This window comes from Tachypleus tridentatus, chromosome 13 (genome assembly GCF_004210375.1).
Source record: "Tachypleus tridentatus isolate NWPU-2018 chromosome 13, ASM421037v1, whole genome shotgun sequence".
Classification (NCBI taxonomy): Eukaryota; Metazoa; Arthropoda; class Merostomata; order Xiphosura; family Limulidae; genus Tachypleus; species Tachypleus tridentatus.
The window spans coordinates 113,612,552-113,633,478 of NC_134837.1; the positions used below are offsets into that span (position 1 = coordinate 113,612,552).

A 20,927-nucleotide genomic window follows, 5' to 3' on the forward strand; every position below is an offset into this window, starting at 1 on the left:
ACATTTAGTTGTTTCTTGTCCCAGCCTTTTGTATTACTTTGTTTTGACCATAGACAATTTTTTTTTATCAGAATAGTGTGTTACTGTGGACATGAATAATTAGTGTAAATATGTGTATATTGCTTTGATGTTTTGAACTATGAAGTGCTTCTTTATGTTTAGTTTTACATTTCTGGAAACAGCTAAAACCATTTAACTCAATTGGGATTTTAACACTAGTTAAAAGGTTATAAAATTTGATAATATTGTCATGCTTTTGTGTAAATAATAAAAATTTATCAGAGAAACTAACTTTAAAACAAAATATTTACAAGTAGATTTCAAATGAAACAAGTCAGAACTATTTTTGTGTGTGTGTTTGGAAAATATTTTATTAATCATTATAAACTTATAACTGCTGCAAAGAAACTGTATAACATACTTATTTTTCTGGTTGTGTTAGATGTTGATGTTTTTCAGTTTGAAGAAATCAAGTATTGTGGAATGTTTTTAGTTTAGTAACTAAGAAAGATATTTGTCTGCATTGTACGTTGTACGTTTTTTTCTTGTTTGTGGGTTACTTTTTTTTTCCACAAAATAGTTTATTGTAACTATCTGTCCATACCTTTGTTGCTGAGTTTTTGGGAGATAGTTTTCAAGTGACGTTTGTGTACAAACCAAACAATTTCCATAAAATCAGTTTATAAATTGATCCTATTTAATAATACCATTTTTTTGCTTGAGTTGTATATAGAGCTTTATGTATATGTTTATGTACACAGTATATTTATTACTTGTTTTGGTTTCTGAAAATATTGGATGGATGAATGGATAGAATACATTAAAAGTTAATTGTATACTTAGTGTTGTTTTGTTAGCTGGTGTTTATTTTTAATGTTTTAAACAGTAATTTGTATGTATTAACCAGTACTATATTATATGAAACTATCTTGTTTTATCCAATAACAAACAAGCATACTTCAATAAGATGTTGGTTGTTGCTGTTTTTTTAAATTAAGAAATAATAATACAGTTGTTAACAGAATGACTAGTACATAGTTTCCAAAAAATGTTTTTTGTAGATTGTTTTTATTATCAGCTGTGTTTGACTTACAGATATTGCTGTATAGTCACAGTTCTTTGTGGTAACATTTACTATGCAACTCTAGATACATATACTTCTCCCTCAAGTACTTTTGTCAGACATCATTTCATTTGTAGGTCATAAAAACGTGATGAATATAAGCTACAGCCTTTGTTACTGTTTGTTTTTAACAACTAAATTAAGAAGACAATTTTTAAGACACACTATTAAGATGTTCCTCTCATTTGATACTTCTGCTTATAATGACGTAAAATTATTTTTATGGAAGTAAACATTACAACTTTATTCAACATACATTATTATTGTGGCATTATATTTTATTTCATAACATTCAGTTTGAGATGTTTTAAGGATAGTTTGGTACAGCTGTAGCAATGTATCCTTGTCTGATACATTTTTTAGTGTTCCTCTTTCTTTTGTTCATGCAATCATATGTCCTAATGTGTTATTAAGTACAGTGATTGTGAAGGAAAAAGAAAAGTTACTGAATATTTAACATGATACAGGATATTTGAATATTTTGAGTTATTTCCTTGAATCATTTCATAAAGTTCATTATGAAGAATGTGGATTTAACAATCTGGATTAAACAGAAGTTTATTTATACATTGCTATTTATCTTCAGTTAAGACATTTTTACATTTTTCTGTTAGAGATTCCATCATTTGATTTCCCATCCTATGTTATAATCCTTGTACAAATTTTACAACCCTAGTCATTCCCATTTGGTGATTACGTTTGTATGTATATCTTCCCCCTTAAATAGTTGATTGGCAAATAGCAAGATTTTGCCCCAGCTGTTATTATCTTTGAAGAAAGTTCACTGAATAAAGTAAACTAACATTTTTCCAGGGATATTTTTAGCATGGTACAGCCATGTTCTCAAAGCTCTCTTTGCCTTCAATTGTAAATTCAAGAAGGTGTACTGTTAATAATAGGGATAACACAAGATGAGTCTGTAAAAATATTTTATACATCAATTTTTTTACTTCCAATAAAAAATTTCCTTACAAGAAATTGAGGACAGTTTCACACTATTAACTCATCTCTTTTGTATGCCTTTTTTCAAGGAGCTTCCATTAATAAAAATTAACTTCTCATCCTGAACCTGTAGCTTAAGGTAGGCATGTTGCTCTCTTTATAATCATGAGGTCTTGTGTAAGTAAGTAGTAACACAAAAAGTAATTTAGAATGTATAAGAGTGATATTCAAATGCAAGTAATAAAGTAATACTACCCTAACCAACAATGGAATTACAAGAGAATGATTGTCACATGCATTTAAAAAAATTAATGTTATGTAGTAGTTAGTCTTTGGAAATTCTTAAAACTGTTTAACACCTTAAAACTTCCCCTTGTGGAGACTGCCAAATAAAACTGATGGTCCAAAGATTTTGAAATGCTTGTTAAAATGTTCTGGGATATTTGTAATCAGTGAGATATAACGGTCAGGGTCGTGTAATTCTGTGATAAAATACTTAAGTCCTGTCTATTGACTTGAAGATCCCTTGCATATTTGGTCTGGCATGGCCAGGTGGTTAAGGCACTCAACTCATAACACGAGAGTCGCGGGTATGAATCCCCGTCACACCAAACATGCTCACCCTTTCAGTCATGAGGTTGTTATAATGTGAGACTCAATCCCACTATTTGTTGGTAAAATAGTAGCCCAAGAGTTAGCAGTGGGTGGTGATGACTAGCTGACTTCTATCTAGTCTTGCACTACTAAATTAGGACTGCTACTTCAGATAGCCCTCACGTAACTTTGCACAAAATTCAAAACAAACACACAATTTATGCATATTTACTCTTATTTAAAGGAACTTTGTAACTTTGGACAGTGACATGCTTGAAAAAAAAAACCTGTTTTGTTTATTGCTAGTAAATTTTGTTATTTTCGTGCCATTGAAAAATACTTTTGTTACTCTCTTCTTCTCTGTTTATTTTTCAGTGGTTTCTGAAGAAGAAAATCAAGGAACGATCTTTGTCACGTCGTCGAGTGTCTAGGAGAAGAAAACAAAGTAGTACTAGTCAGGAAGATTCAGAATTAAGTGAAGGTGTTAACATTTTTTTTATTTTAATTTAACTACCACATGAAATAAAAGTAGATAACTACCAGTTCTGTAGTGCCTCGCTGGTACAGCGGTAACTCTACAGATCTACAATGTTAAAATTAGTGATTCAATTCCCCTTGGTGGACTCAGCAGATAGCCCAATGTGGCTTTGCTATGAGAAAAACACACACGCCAGTTCAATAAGTAAAAGGTAAAAAGATTCTTACCCAATATAGTTATCATAGAAAACTCTAATTCAACATTTTCTAACTCAAAAATACTTTAGAATTGGTTATTTTATCATTTTGTAACATTTTGTTAATAAAAATTGGAAAGAAAATTTAAAAAATGTAAACACTTGTTTGCATACAGCTTTGAGGGGAATCTCTTGTAAATGGTGCAACTTTAAATTATTTTCAAATTTTCATTCCATCCCAAAATATTGGTTTATAGATAAATAAACTATCATACTTTAAATACATAATTAAACATTTTCTCTTTCTTTCCTTATTTTTATTATTACAGTTTTTCAATTCCACCCTTTTATAATGTCACAGCATGTAGTCTGAACTACAATGAAGAAAAGCATAAAGAATATAGCTACAAATAAGGTTTGAATGCCATTAGATGGAGCATATTATAAACTGTTTCCATCAGTGTGAAGCAAGTAAAATATTTAAGCAGAGGTCCTCGGAGATGAACAGAGGAATCTTGTGAAAAGTTTAGTAAACATAAAACTAAACTAGAGATCTGATACTTTTATTTTTAGTTTCTTTAGGTGTGTTTCTCATTGTTAAAAGGTGTTTTTTGTATTAAATTATATCTGTTTGAAAGCTATGAAAAGTTTCTCTTACGACCAGACATTAGTTAAATTTAGAGGGTAGTGAAGGTAACACCAATATATTATTTTGATTCAAATCCTTATTTATTTTTTTAGGTTTATTGTATGTAAATAACACAAGTAAAATTACTTGATGAAACTTACATGAATAGATGACAAATGCCTGTTGAAGAAAAACAAGTGTAGATGATAACATTTGGAAAGTCTTCCACCTCTCGTCTTGAAGTGGAAGACTTCAAAATGCCATCCTCTACACTTGTGATTTTACAGCAGTTATCGTCCATTCAACTAAGTTTCATCACAAATACTCTGTTTAAACAAACAATCAAAGAATAGTAAAACAACATGTTATTTTGTGAAGATAGATTGGTCAAGTCTAAGAATATGGTTAGCAAACATATTTTTAACTACTCTTACCACTGTGGTGGTGATACCTTTGTTAAAGTTCATGATGGTAGGTTATGAATAAATCTTTGTAACAGAAAGAGCCAGAAAATTTGAAAAGTATTAATTACTAAAGAAGGTATACAACAAATCTCAATAAAAAATGTATTTATTTTCATTATGATTGAATATTCATATCTTTTATCGGGCTTGCAAAACTGTGTCAATAAAGCACCAACTATCTGTACAAATGTAGCTGTTCTGTTTTCACAGTTTTCAGAAAATATTTACAGGGTCATCACTGTGACCAGTTGTACTTGGGCACAGTTTATAATTTGTCAAATTAGCTCTTCTGAGCCATTAGGTTTAAATGTTTGTGCTTTAGCACAGATGTGACACCACTTAAGAACTTTCATGAAATTGTATTTTGTAAACATGAAAATGTAATTATATAAAGCTGTAGGTTTGAATTTGGGTATTTGTCTGTAGTTTGCACTAAATACTATAAAAGTGATTTGGAAGTCAAGATAATGAAATTTCATATCCAGAAGTACTTAAAATATTATAATTGTAAATTATTCATAGTGAAATGGTAAAACACCCTTTATGTTAAAAATGTAAAACTGTGACAGTTATGCTGTACAACATAGTGATTAAATGCTAACAAAGCTTTGTGGAAACTTAACGATAACCACGATGTCACATTACATTTCCCAGATAAATATTCTTCAAGATTTTAATACATTTCACCATTTCAACTTGTGACTGGTTAGATATCTCACAGTAATGTTAATATGATATTTTTATTTAAAAAAAATTTCAGGATTGGTAATTTTCAATTTTGTTTGTATAAAATACATCTTTACTATAAAAAATATTGTCTGGTCATTATTAACTTTAGTGACACAGATTTTATCGTATCATTATTATTTATCTCAGATGCATTGCATGGTATTTTTAAATATTGTAAGTATATATTTTAAAGTGTCTAACAGATTGTATTATTTCTGTATAAAATTGTTCAATATTATTACGTTCTTTATGACAGAGACTTTTTTACTTTGAAAATAATTTATGTTTTGCAATAGATTATGTCAAACAACCTCATGTTGGATTAAAGTTATTAATGGTATTTATGAAGTTTTGGACTTCATCATAACGATGACCAGAACAGTTTAAAATAGTTCCAATTTATCTTCTTCATTTTTATGACTTCTAATAGATCAGATATTATTATTTCTTTGTTTTTTCTTGTCACATTTTTGAGGTTTATTTCAGTAATAACTTTATATTTTTCATTTATATCTTTGTTATGGATATTTAAATATAAAACTTTGTAATTTCTCAAATGTGTGTCAAAATTCTTTATCATGTAAATTAGGGTTTCCCAGAATGGTTCATATTGATCCCCTTGGTTTGTTGAGACTGTAAAGGGGTGAATAAGGACTTAAGTGTTGATAGGAGGACAGAAATAACTCCTGTGCTAAAGTTGGCCTATTCATCAAACTGCTGTATGACTCTCCAAGTTTGTATGTTGTTAAAACTGCAATTAGTCATGTAAATGGTTGGACTTCTGAAGAGACAGAGAAATAGGTTTAATGTTAGAAACTTCAGGGACTTGAGACTCAAACTCTGAATCCTACAGTCCAATATTCATCAGGCAACTTTTAGAGAAAACCTCATTCTTTTTCACATTTTATGTTTCCTAATGATTGCATCATAAAAGTTGATTATATTTTGAAGTTTCACTTCTAATTTATGTTCTAAGAATTTGAGAATCAGTGACCACTTTATAAATTTCTAAAGGGGTCAGCATCTCAAAAGGCTTTAGGAAATTCTGATATTATTTTGATACATTTAGGTGTATGGTATACGACGTACTTGTGCTGTTTATGACCTCCAAGTTCTTATCATTCATGTTCTATGTAAATTATAAAATCAGTGGCCTTTTTTTAATCATTTCAAACCAGATCATGTTTGAACTGTCGAATAAACGTACGACAAAAAATTTGTCATTATCAATTGCTAACTAATTTCTGTGTGTTATGAAAACAATGATTCAGGTCATTCTGAGTCAGACTTAGAAGAACAGCAGTGACACAGCTAGTTGCACCAGTGGTAGTATAACTGAGCATGGAGTCGAAGAAGAGTTGAGTGACTACGGTGAGCACAGTGGACTTAGTGTTGAGAATGTCACGAGCACTGCTGTTGACTGCAATGGAAGACTAGAAGAAAATTTGACTAGTAATAAGGCAGTTCTGCAAAACGGACTTGATTGTATTAGCAAAAGGTAATAATTGTTAGCATTGGCAAAAATATACAGTTTCTGAATGAAGTTGCACAAATTCTTGAATGGCTATAAGTAGGCAAACCATAGCAGCAAGCGTGATAGTTAAATTTTCCTAAGACCAAGTTCCGTAGCTCTTAGCCATATTCAGTTGTATAAATGATAATTTATAGAACTGGAAAATTAACTTGATTAATCAATATAATCAATTACCTATGAGTATTTATAAATTATGCCATATAAAATAATTCATTAATTGGAGTTACTGTAAAATCAGTTGTTGTTGCAAAAGTAATCAACTGATAAAGTTGATGTTCCCCAGTTTAGTGAAAATGTCGAGAGACCAGTAAATGATAAAGAAAATGAGGCTACAATGACAAAACATCAAAACTACTAACCTCTCTGACAATGATGAACAGCTGGAAATACTGGAGAAGAGAATCCAAGTACATGGGAAACAACAAGGAAAGTAGAGAGCTAAAAACCCTGAGTTTCACACCCAACGAGTAGCGAAAGAAAGGACAAACAGGGATTACCATCCCAAAACAGACATTACACAGATAAGATAAACAGTAATGCTAAACATTTTATCCTGATACACGAAATCTCAAGATACCCATTATCAGAATATAAATGTAGAGAGAGCCACGAGACAAGCTCAGCCCTATCTATCCTCAAATAAAATGTTAAGACGATCAATAATCCATATACAACTTTTCTCCAGGGGAAATGCAACACCGACATACCGCATGAGAGGTAAGACCTGTTGATAAAGAAATTACAAATTAGGTATAATATAAGCAGGACTGGAACAAAAAAATCGTTCATAATATAATGAGAAGACAAAAACATCAAACCAAAGAACGTCAAGAGAGGAAAGGAACCAAACCACAAAACATTTTAAACCAGACTTTGCTAATGTCAAGTCAAACGGAATATTAAAGGAAGATGCAAGATGACCCAACCATCTGGCCTTGAGAAGATTCGTTTGAGCTTTACTTATCTGAGAGTAACGTCTCCATCACAGCAAGAGCAGTACCAATGGAAGAAGGCCAGATGTAAAGATGTTGACATCATGTGTATGGCAACACAAGTCCAACAGGAACATCATGAGATAACTAGATACGTTGAAGCGTGATAAAAATAAAAAACGAAACATTCTCAGTGGTCAAGGTATGCAGCAGAAGAAACAATTGGCAATCTTAACACGAACCTTGATGAAACTAAACAGAATCTAATTTTAATACAAATGGTAAAATCACATTTTTAACAAAAAGTATAAATCGTTGGTTATTCGTAGAATTGCTATAAATGTATCCAAAAACAAAATATTAGGTACAGTAAAAAGTACGTAAACAAGTAAAGTGATAGTGTAGATGGATAGTGTTTAAAACGATTTAAATCATTACGTTGATTAGGAAAGTTATTTCGTTTTACATATACCTCATAGAAATTTTACGAATAACTACCATTCCATATGTTTTTATTTCCTATTTTACAAGTGTATGATCTCTAAAAAAAACAAACAGATGTAGTCATTACGTTTTATTTTACTCACTAGATGGCAGGTCACACTATCAGAGAAGATTTTCGACCTCTTTTGATCAAAATCACAAAAAACAGTTACTAAATCATTAAGAGGTTATCGAGTAATAACGACATCTGGTCTTGTTTCATAGCTGGAAGTGTTTGTTTGTTGTTAAGCGCAAAGTGTCGCAGTGCAGTATCTGTACTCTGTCCAACACAAAATTGGAATAAAATAATATTTTAAACCTCAGATATAACGGTTAGCCTCCAGAGCTTTGCTTGAAAAAAAATATAGGGTTATATGTTTTGTCTATTGAGGGAGGTCTTTAATCCCAAATTTTAAGTGGACAGCGCCACCGTCATCCCATCAGAGGTGGCATTTGATTGGCTAATTAAGCAAAGTTCTAATGAACTTTCCACCGTATTTACTGAAGAGAACTTAACCTCGGATTTTGCTTTGTAAGTCTGTAATTTTACCACTGACCCACCAAGGGACCTTGTAAAGAATGTTTATTTGCAATACTTTCACAAAAAGAAAATCTTGAAAAAGCATTTAGTTTTTATCTGTTGTTATAAATATCAGTTGAATGCATGTATTATATTTCTCGCTGGATAGTAGACAAATATGAGGTTTATAAGTCTAAAATTTGTAGTTCCAGTCTCCTCCACGAACACAGAATAGATAGCCTACTGTATAGCTCTGCGATTACCAAGAAATAACTACAATAGTAACAATAATAATACCACTATAATATATTCACGTGTTAACATGAATTTCTGGGTTACAGATTTCTCGTTTTAGTTGGTGCGACCTCTACGCCAAAGTATTTTTTATTGTATTGTTGATATGCGTCTCAGAATAAAGGTCTTGAAGCCTAGTTGTAGTTAGGAGAGAATCATCACAATGCACAATATGCCAAGAGTAACTTTAGTGTCTGAAAAATATCCACAAACACCAGTAAATAGAAACTATTTTAAACACTCGTGTTGTTGAGAACTCAAATTTGGAACGAATTCCCTCAGCTGCAGGTAGGCAACGCCAGTAAACACATCACGAAGCTCTTCTGTGGGGTAGGTGTATATATATCAGGTTTAGAAGGTGCGAGAGAGACTGTCGAATTGACAAGAACTATGGACAAACGTTATCACAAGGGTAGTTAATCTGGTGTTCTGTGTCCACCACAACAGGTGATACACGAGTGAGGTTTATTATCAGGTTTATTAATCTCATGGTCTGGCCTGGCATAAATTTTTAAAACAAATGATTTTCTTAATGTTAAGAAACTCCCCCAGTGGCATAGGAATACGTCTGGGTATAATACCATACATGGGATTTTATGTTTTTTAACCTTTTTGTTCTCATTTCCTTCTACTTACTTGTTTCAACAAAACGTGAATTGAAGGACGTAGAAGTTTTGTTTGTTTCTAAATTTTGCGCAAAGCTATTCGAGGGCTATCTGCGCTAGCCGTCCGTAATTGTGCAGTGTAAGAATAGAGGGAAGGCAGCTAGCCTACACGGCTGTAAGGGTTAGTATATTTGGTGAGACGGGGATGCGAACCCGTGGTTTACGAGTCGAACGCCTTAACCTACCTGGCTATGCTGGACCTTATAGACATTTTCTTTTCAACTGAAGTAAGTTGATATGAGCCAGTAAGTTTCGTTTGAAAACATTTCGTTAAGTATAATGGTGAAAGTTTCTTATTCCTGTCATGAACTTGTACTTCGTGTTTTATAATTACTTTGTGACTCTACTGTTATCATGCAATACACTCCAGTACATGTAAAATGACTCTTTGACATCACATTTTTTTGGAACGAAAGTTCACAAGCGTTTTTGTTGCTTTTTGTGGCATAGTTTATCATCTTACGGAAGATATTTCTTAGCGTAACAATGATTTTGAAGAAAAATCCATTTACTAGACTTGTTCCTTGAGGAAACCAGTCTTCCCAGTAGCACGGTGGTATGTCTGCGGACTTACAATGCTTGAAAACAAGTTTAGATATTAAATGTGGGCTAAACACAGATAGCCCCTTTCCGTAACTTCTCAGTTAATAAGAAAGAACAAATTGAACTGTTCCCCCTCCAGTGGCAGATAAGGAAAATCCTAAAATACCAATTTCAACAACAATAACTTTTATCGTACTTTTAACAACTGAGTCTTATAAATAAAAGATATGTTTTCTTTTTACTTTTAGAATATTTAGAGGTCAGTGAAGATAGAATAGTTCCTCCTGTACGGTACAAGTACCCCGTAGTGATGAACCAACGTTAAGGGGTCATTTCCAGAACCCACGCCCTCTACCTTCTTCCCCAACTCACTGCGTGCGCATACAACTGATGACCACATGCCAGGGTCATACAATTAATAGGGAGGACACTATATGGATCCTAGGCCATGAAGTATAGTACCACGCATACGCACATAGTTGTTGGGTTTGACCCTACTTAAAACTTTACTAAAAAACTAAACTAGCGTGGCAGGGGTTCAGTTTAGAGAGAGAGAAATCAGAAGAGTTATCTCCCCAACTGGGGTGTTCAGGAACTTTGTAGTTCCTCTTCGTCCCCTTACATGAGAAATGTTTTAAAATATCCGTGGATTTTTACTTTATTTTTAACATTTCAAAAATATTTGTGAGTGAGAGGAAGGACGGGAGAACTGGACGAAAGCAGCGAAAGTGAAGTGAGCCAAACCATGGCTCGTGGACGTAGTACACTGGCGGCTGGCGAATTGATTTTTGAAATTTACTGTGATTGAATAGATACCCTTGACTGGGTAAACGGCCCTTTTCAGAATGAGGCTGGGACCTACAGGTCCGATGCCAGAGATTTTGCTGTGGGGGGAAACGGGAGTACCCCGATAAAACCCACTTTCACGGCCTGGGCGCCGAATAATTTAACGAATCAAATTAAGCCGCAGGCTCCACTCCTGGTGGTGCCCTTCCGTCAATTCCTTTAAGTTTCAGCTTTGCAACCATACTTCCCCCGGAACCCAAACACTTTGGTTCCCCGGAAGCTGCCCGCCGAGTCGTTTGAGGAACTCAGGCGGATCGCTGGTTGGCATCGTTTATGGTTAGAACTAGGGCGGTATCTGATCGCCTTCGAACCTCTAACTTTCGTTTTTGATTAATGAAAACATTCTTGGCAGTAGTCCGTCTTGCGACGGTCCAAGAATTTCACCTCTAGCGTCGCAATACGAACTTTAAGCAAAAAAAACGTCTTAATATATGATTTGGTACTAAATAACACAATGGTGTTAACTAAATTTATAGGCCAATTCCTGTTTCAGAAACACTTTTAATTGTCTAAAGTTTCAGGTTATTTGATAAAAATCATTTTACTTGTTTTATTATTTACTTCTTTTTATTAAAGTCAAGTTGTACATAAATTATTTATCTATTGAAAACACTATATGGGTGACATCATACACCTAAATTACCCTGACATCTAGTGAAATGTGAATTACATTCAGTAAATAAGATTATTAATTATTAGAACATGATCTGTTAAATTATTATGTGGACATTTGTTATTTATTTTATTTCTACAAATAACTTTAATAATATGATAAAAGTATAAAAGTAATATATTTTAAATATCATTTTATGTTTATTTGTCTTTCTGAATTATTTACTATAATATATGAAAAATACTATTAAGCACAATCTACATTACATAAACTAAATGTGTAAATTCTTACTGGTTGAAGTATAATATTTATAATTGGTTAAAGATGTAATATTGAATACATTTTACAATGTTATTCATTGTGACCAACACTTGTTTTAAAAAGTACAGTTTTCTTTCATTGTTTCATGTTTAACTATATGGTGTAAGTAAGCAACATTGACCACGATATAATAGTTCACATTGTTCGTATGTCATTTGAATAAATTGGAAGAGAAACATAGTGTTCTAATTAGTAGTTTTAAAATCTAAAACACATTATTATACTTGTGTTGTGAATTGTTTGTATATTTCTTTTATCAGTCAGTAAGTAAAATACCACTGGTATTGTTATTTGAACAATAAACAGAGATGCGAGGAATGTGAAAAAACTATTACCTCTTGTCTATTGTTGACTTTGTTCTTTCGAGGACTAGCCTGCAATGTGAGAAAGACACAGATGAACTGTACAAAGAGATGGGTCGATATGTAAATAATTAAACGTGTCAAAAGATAGAAATAAATACAGTTTCATAATATCTTATTATAAGTGAAGCTGAAAGTTCATTCTCAATCCCATATCTAAAGGTTTTCTTGATAATTTGTATAGTAAAACTACTTACACTTATGAAATACTATTTAATAGTGGTATAGATATGTCTCGTACACAATGATTTTTTTAAAGATAAATTTAAGTATGGGATTTGATATAACTAGATTATGAGACATTAAATTTCTTAATATAATTGTAAAATGATAAAATGATATTAAATGCATAATGAAAAATATTTGAAAATACAGAGAATTTACAATAGAAATCATCTAAGACTAGAGGGAAAACAGGTAGCCATCACTACCCACCGCCAACCCTTGAGCTACTCTTTTACCAATGAATAGTGGGATTGACCGTGACATTATAATGCCCCCACGGCTGAAAAAGCAAACATGTATTGGTGCGAGTGGGATTCGAACTCGCGACCCTTAGAACGCCTTAACCCATCGGGCCATGCCTGGCCCTTTTATTGATAAGCAGAAAACAACGTTTCTACCTTCCTAAGTTATCTTTGTTAACCTGACGATGACCACGGAACGTTGTTTTCTCCTTATCAATAAAAGTATTAATACCCATACCAGCCGTTCTGAGATACATTTTATTTCAAGTGGGGTTTCCGTCATGAAGATTTTTTTTTCTGTTGCGAAAGAAAGAAATACATTTGTATAATTTCGGTGTATGAAAACTATAAAAACAATAAATAAAATAATAAAGACTTTTGTTTTGTCTTAATAATTTGCTAAACTGCAATTCAACAAACATAACATATTCTTCAGAATATTGGTTAAATTGTGGTGAATTATATATTGGTGAAGCAAATCGTTTAAAATTAAAGATAAATTTATACAAACTCGTTATACGTAAGGTCCCCAAAACAAGGAGCATTTCATACCTACAAACATTTTAATGAAAGTATTTTGAGAAAATTTTAAATTCAGAAAGAATCCTGTTTTTCACATTTCCAATCTTGTGTCACGGTATAGGCAGGTGGTTAAGACGTTTGACTCGTAGTCTGATGATCGCGGGTTCGAATCCTAGTCGCACCAAAATCCTCTATTTTTCACCCGTGGGGGCGTTATAATGTGACGGTCAATCCCACTATTCGTTGGTAAAAGAGTAACCCAAGAGTTGGCGGTGGGTAGTGACGACTAGCTGCCTTTCCTCCTGTCTTACGCTGCTAAATCAGGAACGGCGAGCGCACATAGCTTTCGCGTAGGTTTTTCGCGAAATTTAAAAACAAACAATAAAAGTGTTAATAGCCATGCCAGCTGCTCCCTATTGTTATTTCTTATGGGCTTATTTAATAATTTATTTAAATTGTTGTGTTTGGTTCTTGATAAATAATTTTATTATGCTTAGATTATTATTTACTGTGTGTTTGTATTACATGTGTTTTGGATATATACTGGGTGTCCCAAAAACATGTATACACACTTTAAATGATTATAACTCAAACTTTCTTATTTTACAGATACAACGGATTTGAAGTAATGGAAGAAGTAAAACTAAGCTTTGATAAAAGGAAAGTTATCTTAAAGTGTTACTGGAAGTGTGAGAACGTAGCTGAAGTGTAAAGACTCCTTTTAGAAAGGAGTTTCAAACATATCCACTCACCATTACTCGAATTAGACATACGTTTCAAACAAATGGAACTGTTCAAGACGTTCATAAAGGGCGTTCTGGAAGCCTGCAGTCGTCCACCAGTTCCATACGAGAAGCATAGCTGTTGGAAAGTCTCCACCGATCTCCAAGAAAATCTATTCGGCAAAGAGGAATCCCAAAATCGAGCGTCCATCGCATATTGAAGCACGCTCATTGGAAAAGTTTTATTCCAGCATTAGTCCACACCCTCAATGAAGATGATTCTGACTGGATTTTGTGAGTGGTACCTGACAAAAACTGCAGAGGATGCACAGCTTCCAAACAAGATTGTCTGTAGCGATGAGGCTCAGTTAATCGCCACAATTGCACCTACTGGGCTCATCAGAACCCGCCTGTTACGGTTGAACACCACGTAAACTTACCAGTGGTTAACAGTGTGGTGTGGATTATCAGCGTTGGGCATAACTAGACCATTTTTTTTTTTCGAAAACACAAACACTGGTCTCGTTTATTTGAACTTGTTGCAAGAATCTAGCGTGTCACGCATTCGAGAGCAATTTGGAGATGAGGAGTTTTATTTCCAGCAAGATGGAGCACCTCCCACTACCATCGTAATGTGAGGGCCTATCTTGACGAAACTTTGCCGAACAGATGGATTGGGCCAAGAGGTAGCAGTAAATTACCTCCACGTTCACCAGACCTAACATCTCTGGACTTTTGTTTTATGGGGATACGTCAAAGATAAGGTTTGTAGCACAAAACCTGCAAACATCAATGAACTGAGAGAAGCAGTTGAAAGAGAATGCGCCCAAGTACCAAATAAAATGATTCGTTAAATCTCACCGCGTTATCAGCAGTGCCCGGATCAGAACGGTCATCAGTTCGAACACCTGCGATAACTCAAAAGATTCTACAGTTGTCTTCTTAAACTTGGATTATAAAACCTAGATATATCTTAATAAACATTGTATTTATAATCATTCAAAGTGCGTATACATTTTTTGGGACACCCTGTACACACACGTATCTATTACTGCGGACGATTCACTCTCTCTCGTCGTTTGGGTATTAATATATACCCAGAAGGGTCAAGTGCACTTGGCCTCTTCCTTTTCTTTGTTTATCTAAACTGTTTAATGTGTCAATAAATATTACATGAGAGCCAGAGTAACCCGCACTTGCTCAGGCCCCTATCAGTGCAATGTTCATGCATCATTCACCAATGTATTTGGTATGAACATATCATTTCTCTTTACAGTTCCATCAATCGCACTTCCATAATAGGGGATTAGCTAAAAATATTTACGTAAATTACCTTTCAATGTTTATTTTCAAGTTCCTCACTAATGTGATGTTTAGTTCATAGGTGGCCTGTTTTTATTTTATTTCTTTAATTATTAATCTAATGTATACCGGCTCGGCATGGCCAAGCGTGTTGAGGCGTTCGACCCGTAATCCGAAGGTTACGGGTTCGAATCCCGGTCGCACCAACATTGTCGCTCTTTCAGCCGTGGGGGCGTTATAATGTATCAGTCAATCCCACTATTCGTTGGTAAAAGAGTAGCCCAAGAGTTGGCGGTGGGTGGTGATAACGGGCTGCCTTCCCTCTAGTCTTACACTACTAAATTAGGGACGGCAAGCGCAGATAACCCTCGAGTAGCTTTGCGCGAATATTCAATCTATCGATCTCACATAATAGTTCATTTTTTTCTCCAATTTTTATCGAAATGTTTTATTGTTCTTCTAGGAGTCTATCTACTATTATTGACATGTTTGAATATTTATGCATAAACTTTGGTGACGCAGATCTAGGTATTTTATACCATCGTGAGTAATGTATTTTGTGTTGTCACTACGGGTAATTTCCGTTATGATTTGGTTTGTTTTGAATATCGCGCAAAGCTGCACGGGGGCCATCTACCCTAGCCCTCCCTAATTTTGCAGTGTAAGACTAGAGGGAAGGCAGCTAGTCATCACCACCTACCGCCAATTCTTGGGCTACTCTTTTATCACTGAATAGTGGGAGTGGCTACCACATATAACGTTCACAAGGTTAAAAAGGTGAACAAGTTAGGTGGGGCGGAGATTCGAACCCACGATTGCGAGTTTAGCGTCCTTTACAGTAAATGCCCGGCATAGCCAGGTGGGTTAAGGCGTTCGACTCATAATATGAGGGTCGCGGGTTCGAATCCCCGTCGCTCCATACATTCTCGCCCTTTCAGCCGTGGTAGCGTATAATATGACGATGATTCCCACTATTCGTTGGTAAAGAGTAAACCCAAGAGCTTACACTGCTAAATTAGTAACAGCTAACGCAGGTAGCCCTCATGTAGTTTTGCGCGAAATTTCAAAACAAACAAACCTTCACAGTAGTAAGGCTGTCAATTTTTCATCCCGAGTTCATGATCTGTATTTTTATTTTTTATACACGCATCGCGATTTTGAATTTTTTAACCAACTTTCGTTAATTGTTATTTAGCGCTAATTTAACCACCTATATACGTTTGATGTAATTTACGTTACTACTATTTATATATGCAAATATAATTTGAACCTTCATAAAATATATTTATCTGTACATTCAAAGTTGCTGCTAAACCAGTTTTTCCTATAGTCTTAGAATTAAGTATAATAACATATAAAAATTATATTCTATGAACATTAATTGCTTATGAAGAACGTTCCTTTAAACAAACATGAAAAAAACAGTCAGTGTACAACAAAAGATGGTTTATTGATAAATAAGCACGAAACTACACAATGAACCATCTGTGCTCTGCCCACCACGTGCATCTAGATTTATATGTGTGAAGACATGCCGTTGTACCGCTGGAGAGATATAAAAGATGGACTTCACATGTTTATTGTCCTTGTTGACAGTCCTTAAGTCTGTCAAGCCCCTCGGACTCCCTTTTGCGAAGGTTACGGTGACATGCTTACTTCATCGCTTTGACAGTATTAAAAACATCGTGTTGTTTATATATTTTACTAATCGTTTCAAATATCTCATTTTCATAGTTCCTCTATTTCTTCGTGAGAATTAATTAAACATGTAATATATATAATGTTTGTTTGTTTTCCACAAGTTGTAAAGGCCAACACGTTGTCCAAACTTGATACATTCATCCTGCACCATTTTACCATTACTTGTACTTTAGTTTCATATTCGTTAACAATTTTCACGAGTTACCAGATGCTATTGAAATTCAAAATTAACCTTTGCTGTTTCATTTTACTACACAGAAATACAAAATAACTTATGGGCCTATTATTTAAGAAATGGAAGGTTTACTCAGGTCACAATTAAATGGAAAAAAAAAAGACAGATATAGATAGAACCTTGTTTGGCTTGATGACATCAGTAAATGGACTGGCGATTAGAAGCTTGAACTAGGAAAGTAATTTTATGCGGGAATAGAGAACAGTAGAAAAACATGATCCTCCGTCCACCTTCTAAACCTGTGAAGAGACAATGATTATTCCATTTTAGAATATTTTATGGACGATGTCATTTATAGAAATGATAAATGAGTTAAGTTTTTTTTCAATTTTTATTCTCTCCCACATTCTGAAATTACAATAGAAAACATAGAAAATTAAACTACTTTTATCAGTTATGAAACCTAATCATAAACAATTTTGAATTTTATCTAAAGTTTAACATAATCTAGCACAAGATGGCGCAGTATGCTGATAATAAAACTTTTTTTCTCTTTCTTTTTTGTTATTATTGTTTATTTTTAAAGCACAAAATTAGACCGTTTGAACCACGACATTTTTTTATTGTAAAGATTTTTAAAATGCAGGGTAAACGCAATTAATAATATTTTTACCAAGATAACCACGACGAAAGACCTAAAGCTTTTTTTTTTCAAACTTATTGTTTGTTTGAATAGATTTAAGCATAGAGGTACCAAATGGGCTCTCGGTGCTCCGCCCACCACGGGTATCAAAACCCTATTTTTTATATGTTTTTTTATTTGTTTTAAATTTCGCGCAATGCTACACGAGGGCTACCTGTGCTAGCCGTCCTTAATTTAGCAGTGTATGACCAGAGGGAAGGCGGTTAGTCATCACCGCCAACGCTTGGGCTACTGTTTACAAACAAATAGTGGGATTGGCCGTTACATTATAACGCCCCTACCGCTGAAAAGGCGAACAAGTTTAATGTGACGAGGATTTGAACACGCAATCCTCAGACTTGCGATGTGAGTCAGCAGACATTCCGCTGTGCCACTCGTGGGGAATGATGAAATTAATTATTATAAACTTTCAAATGTACATTATTTATTGATATTTCTAGATAAAAACTCTAATGTATTTTGTGTAATATTTTTGATAAAAACATCAGATCACGTAGACTTTTAATTTTTCAACATGAATTACTGTTTGTTGCTATAATTTCTAATTTACGTGTATATAACAATTTAATTTTATTATATGCATACGTATTGATATATCTTCAACCCTTCTGTATAAGAAAACACAGGATCGAACCTCGGTCATGACAAAAACTAGTCCTTCGCAGAAGTATCCTGACAACGACATCAGAGTACAGACGAAATGATTTAGTATTTAGTAAGTTTTATTATTTAGGTACACTAATAAAAAATTAGGTGTATAATAATAATTAAATTTTAGGTAATCATACAAGGTACTATTTTTCTCGCCCTCTGCTGGAATAACTCAGAAAGAAAAATAATGATAAAATATTTTATGACCTTTTAAAAATTGTAGTTAAATCATTAGTTTCCTGCCATCTGCCGGAATAAATGAAAAAGAAGAGTAATTATAAAGTATTTTATAACATTTTAAAAATTGTAGTTAAATCACGAAAACTTACACGTGACATGAACACGTTTTTATTTTATACCTCTTTAAAATTATCTTCAGTTTCTAGATTTAAAAAATCGAAATTTTATTTTGGAAACCAAGTTTCTTTCTCTACACTGTAAATTAGACATTTATTCACTTTCGAATGGAAACAAAAATTAGTAAATCGTAAATATCGCAAAAACGAAAAACAATTCCAGAATTATATTATACTGAAACTCTTCCCAATTTGATTGCAAGGAATAAAATAAGATAGAATACGGTATCAAAAGCTAAGACTAAATAAATGTATTTTCCTTAATAAGAGAACTTCAAAAGTTTACGATAGAGGGCAGCAGTCACACTGGTCATATTCTAAAATATACGTTTGTTTGTTCGGAATTTCGCGCAAAACTACGCCAGTATTGTCTACGCTAGCTGTCCCTAATTTAGCAATGAAACACAGCTAGGGAAGGTAGCAAGTTATCACTACCCATCGCCAGCTTTTACTTACTTTTTTACCAACGAGTAATGAAATTGAGTATAACATTATAGCGTCCCCATTATAATGGCTGAAAATGGCAAGCATGTTTGGCTGGGACGAGATTTCGAGCCCGTGACCTTCACATAAGGAGCCACGTGCCCTAACTACCTCGCCATCATTTTAATACATTTTACAATTATTAGACTCCATAACATGTTCCATACGGAAGTGAAAATGCACAACCGGTGTGTATGGTATTAAAAGTTCCGTTTTCAATTTTTGGGTAAGAATACTTCTTTTAAAAATATCAGTTCCCATAAAACGTGATATTAATAACCAATGATTGAAATAGATAGCTCAGTAATTTTATTGTGTTCTTGGAGTTAGCTCAGAAGTTCTTTTGTAATCCTTCATGAAACTAAATGAAAAGTTTTGCAATATTCTCCAATTAGGTTTGCTTGTTTTGAATTTTCACGCAAAGCTACACGAGGGCTATCTGCGCTAGTTATTCTTAATTTAGCAGCGTAAGACTAGAGGGAAGGCAGCTAGTCATCAACACCCACCGCCAACTCTTGGGCTACTCTTTTACCAACGAATAGTGAGATTGACGGTCACTTTATAACGCTCCCACGGCTGAAAAGGCGAGCATATTTGGTACGACGGGGATGCGAACCCGCGACCCTCAGATTACGAGTCGAACGCCATAAGCCGCCTGGCCATGCCGGGGCCCTCCCAATCAGGTTAAACGTTTCTCTCTAAACAATGATATTAACTTACACTTACTGTCTACCCCAAAGTAAAACTCTACCAAACTGTATCTAATGCTGTTAGAATGAGCCGTGTTGAAATTATAGAAATAAATTTATCTGCCAAATGTCTACTTTACTTTTGTAAATTTCTAGAAAATATATCTGGAGGAATCAATCAAGAATAATGTTGACGCAATTGGCTGTTTACAATCTGGTTGTTTACAATTTGGCTGTTTACAATCTGGTTGTTTGGTAAAATTTGTTTTGAAAAAACAACAACAAAGTAATTAGACTCCTGATTAAGTTATTGTTATTTTCTTTGTAAACGAGCATTATGGTTGTAGTTCATTCCAAAGCATAACGTAATTGAAGAAACTTTCTCGTAACAAAACAAACAACAGATGGTTGAATTACGCTTCGGATAATGACAGAAACTTTCACAGACGCATCATGTTTTTGGAAACTTGACATTCCCACACGTTAGTTAATTATGATACAATAAACTTTAGAGAGTTTAAAAAAGTAGAACAAATAATGTGCTGCAGAAAGATTATGATTGGGTGAACTAATCTCCACGTATTTATTGATGTTGATGACGTCTTTACAGGGTATGAGTGTATAAGTTTCAGAATGAAACTATTATAGTCTCTGAGCATGCTAACATTCACAAAGATTGGATGTTGTCTTTATAGTTTTTCCATCTCAATTTCTGTGGTTCTCTCTTCTATCATATGTGCTAAATCTTGATATCCTACATTGAGTGACGGGATTCGAACCTTCAACTTGCACATTGTGAGTTGAGAGCCACAATCATCAGTCCATGACAGCCCTTGATGCAAAACCAATCGTAATCAAATCACTAACTTGTATCGTGAGAAACTTGACC

General features: G+C 33.8%; 1 long non-coding RNA gene across 3 annotated transcripts in view; it reads left to right on the top strand.

Annotated features, from left to right (window-relative positions):
* The window catches only part of LOC143239951 (uncharacterized), a 32,163-nt gene extending 17,187 nt beyond the window's left edge, over nucleotides 1-14,976 (top strand). For 2 of the 3 annotated variants that reach the window (XR_013021468.1, XR_013021469.1), the window contains exon 3: nucleotides 3,035-6,387. This is a non-coding gene — a long non-coding RNA (uncharacterized LOC143239951). Of the gene's footprint in view, nucleotides 1-3,034; nucleotides 6,388-13,865 lie in introns of those variants that run through there. The other variant, XR_013021470.1, reaches the window with a different exon arrangement.
* Nucleotides 14,977-20,927: the final 5,951 nt, after the last annotated feature.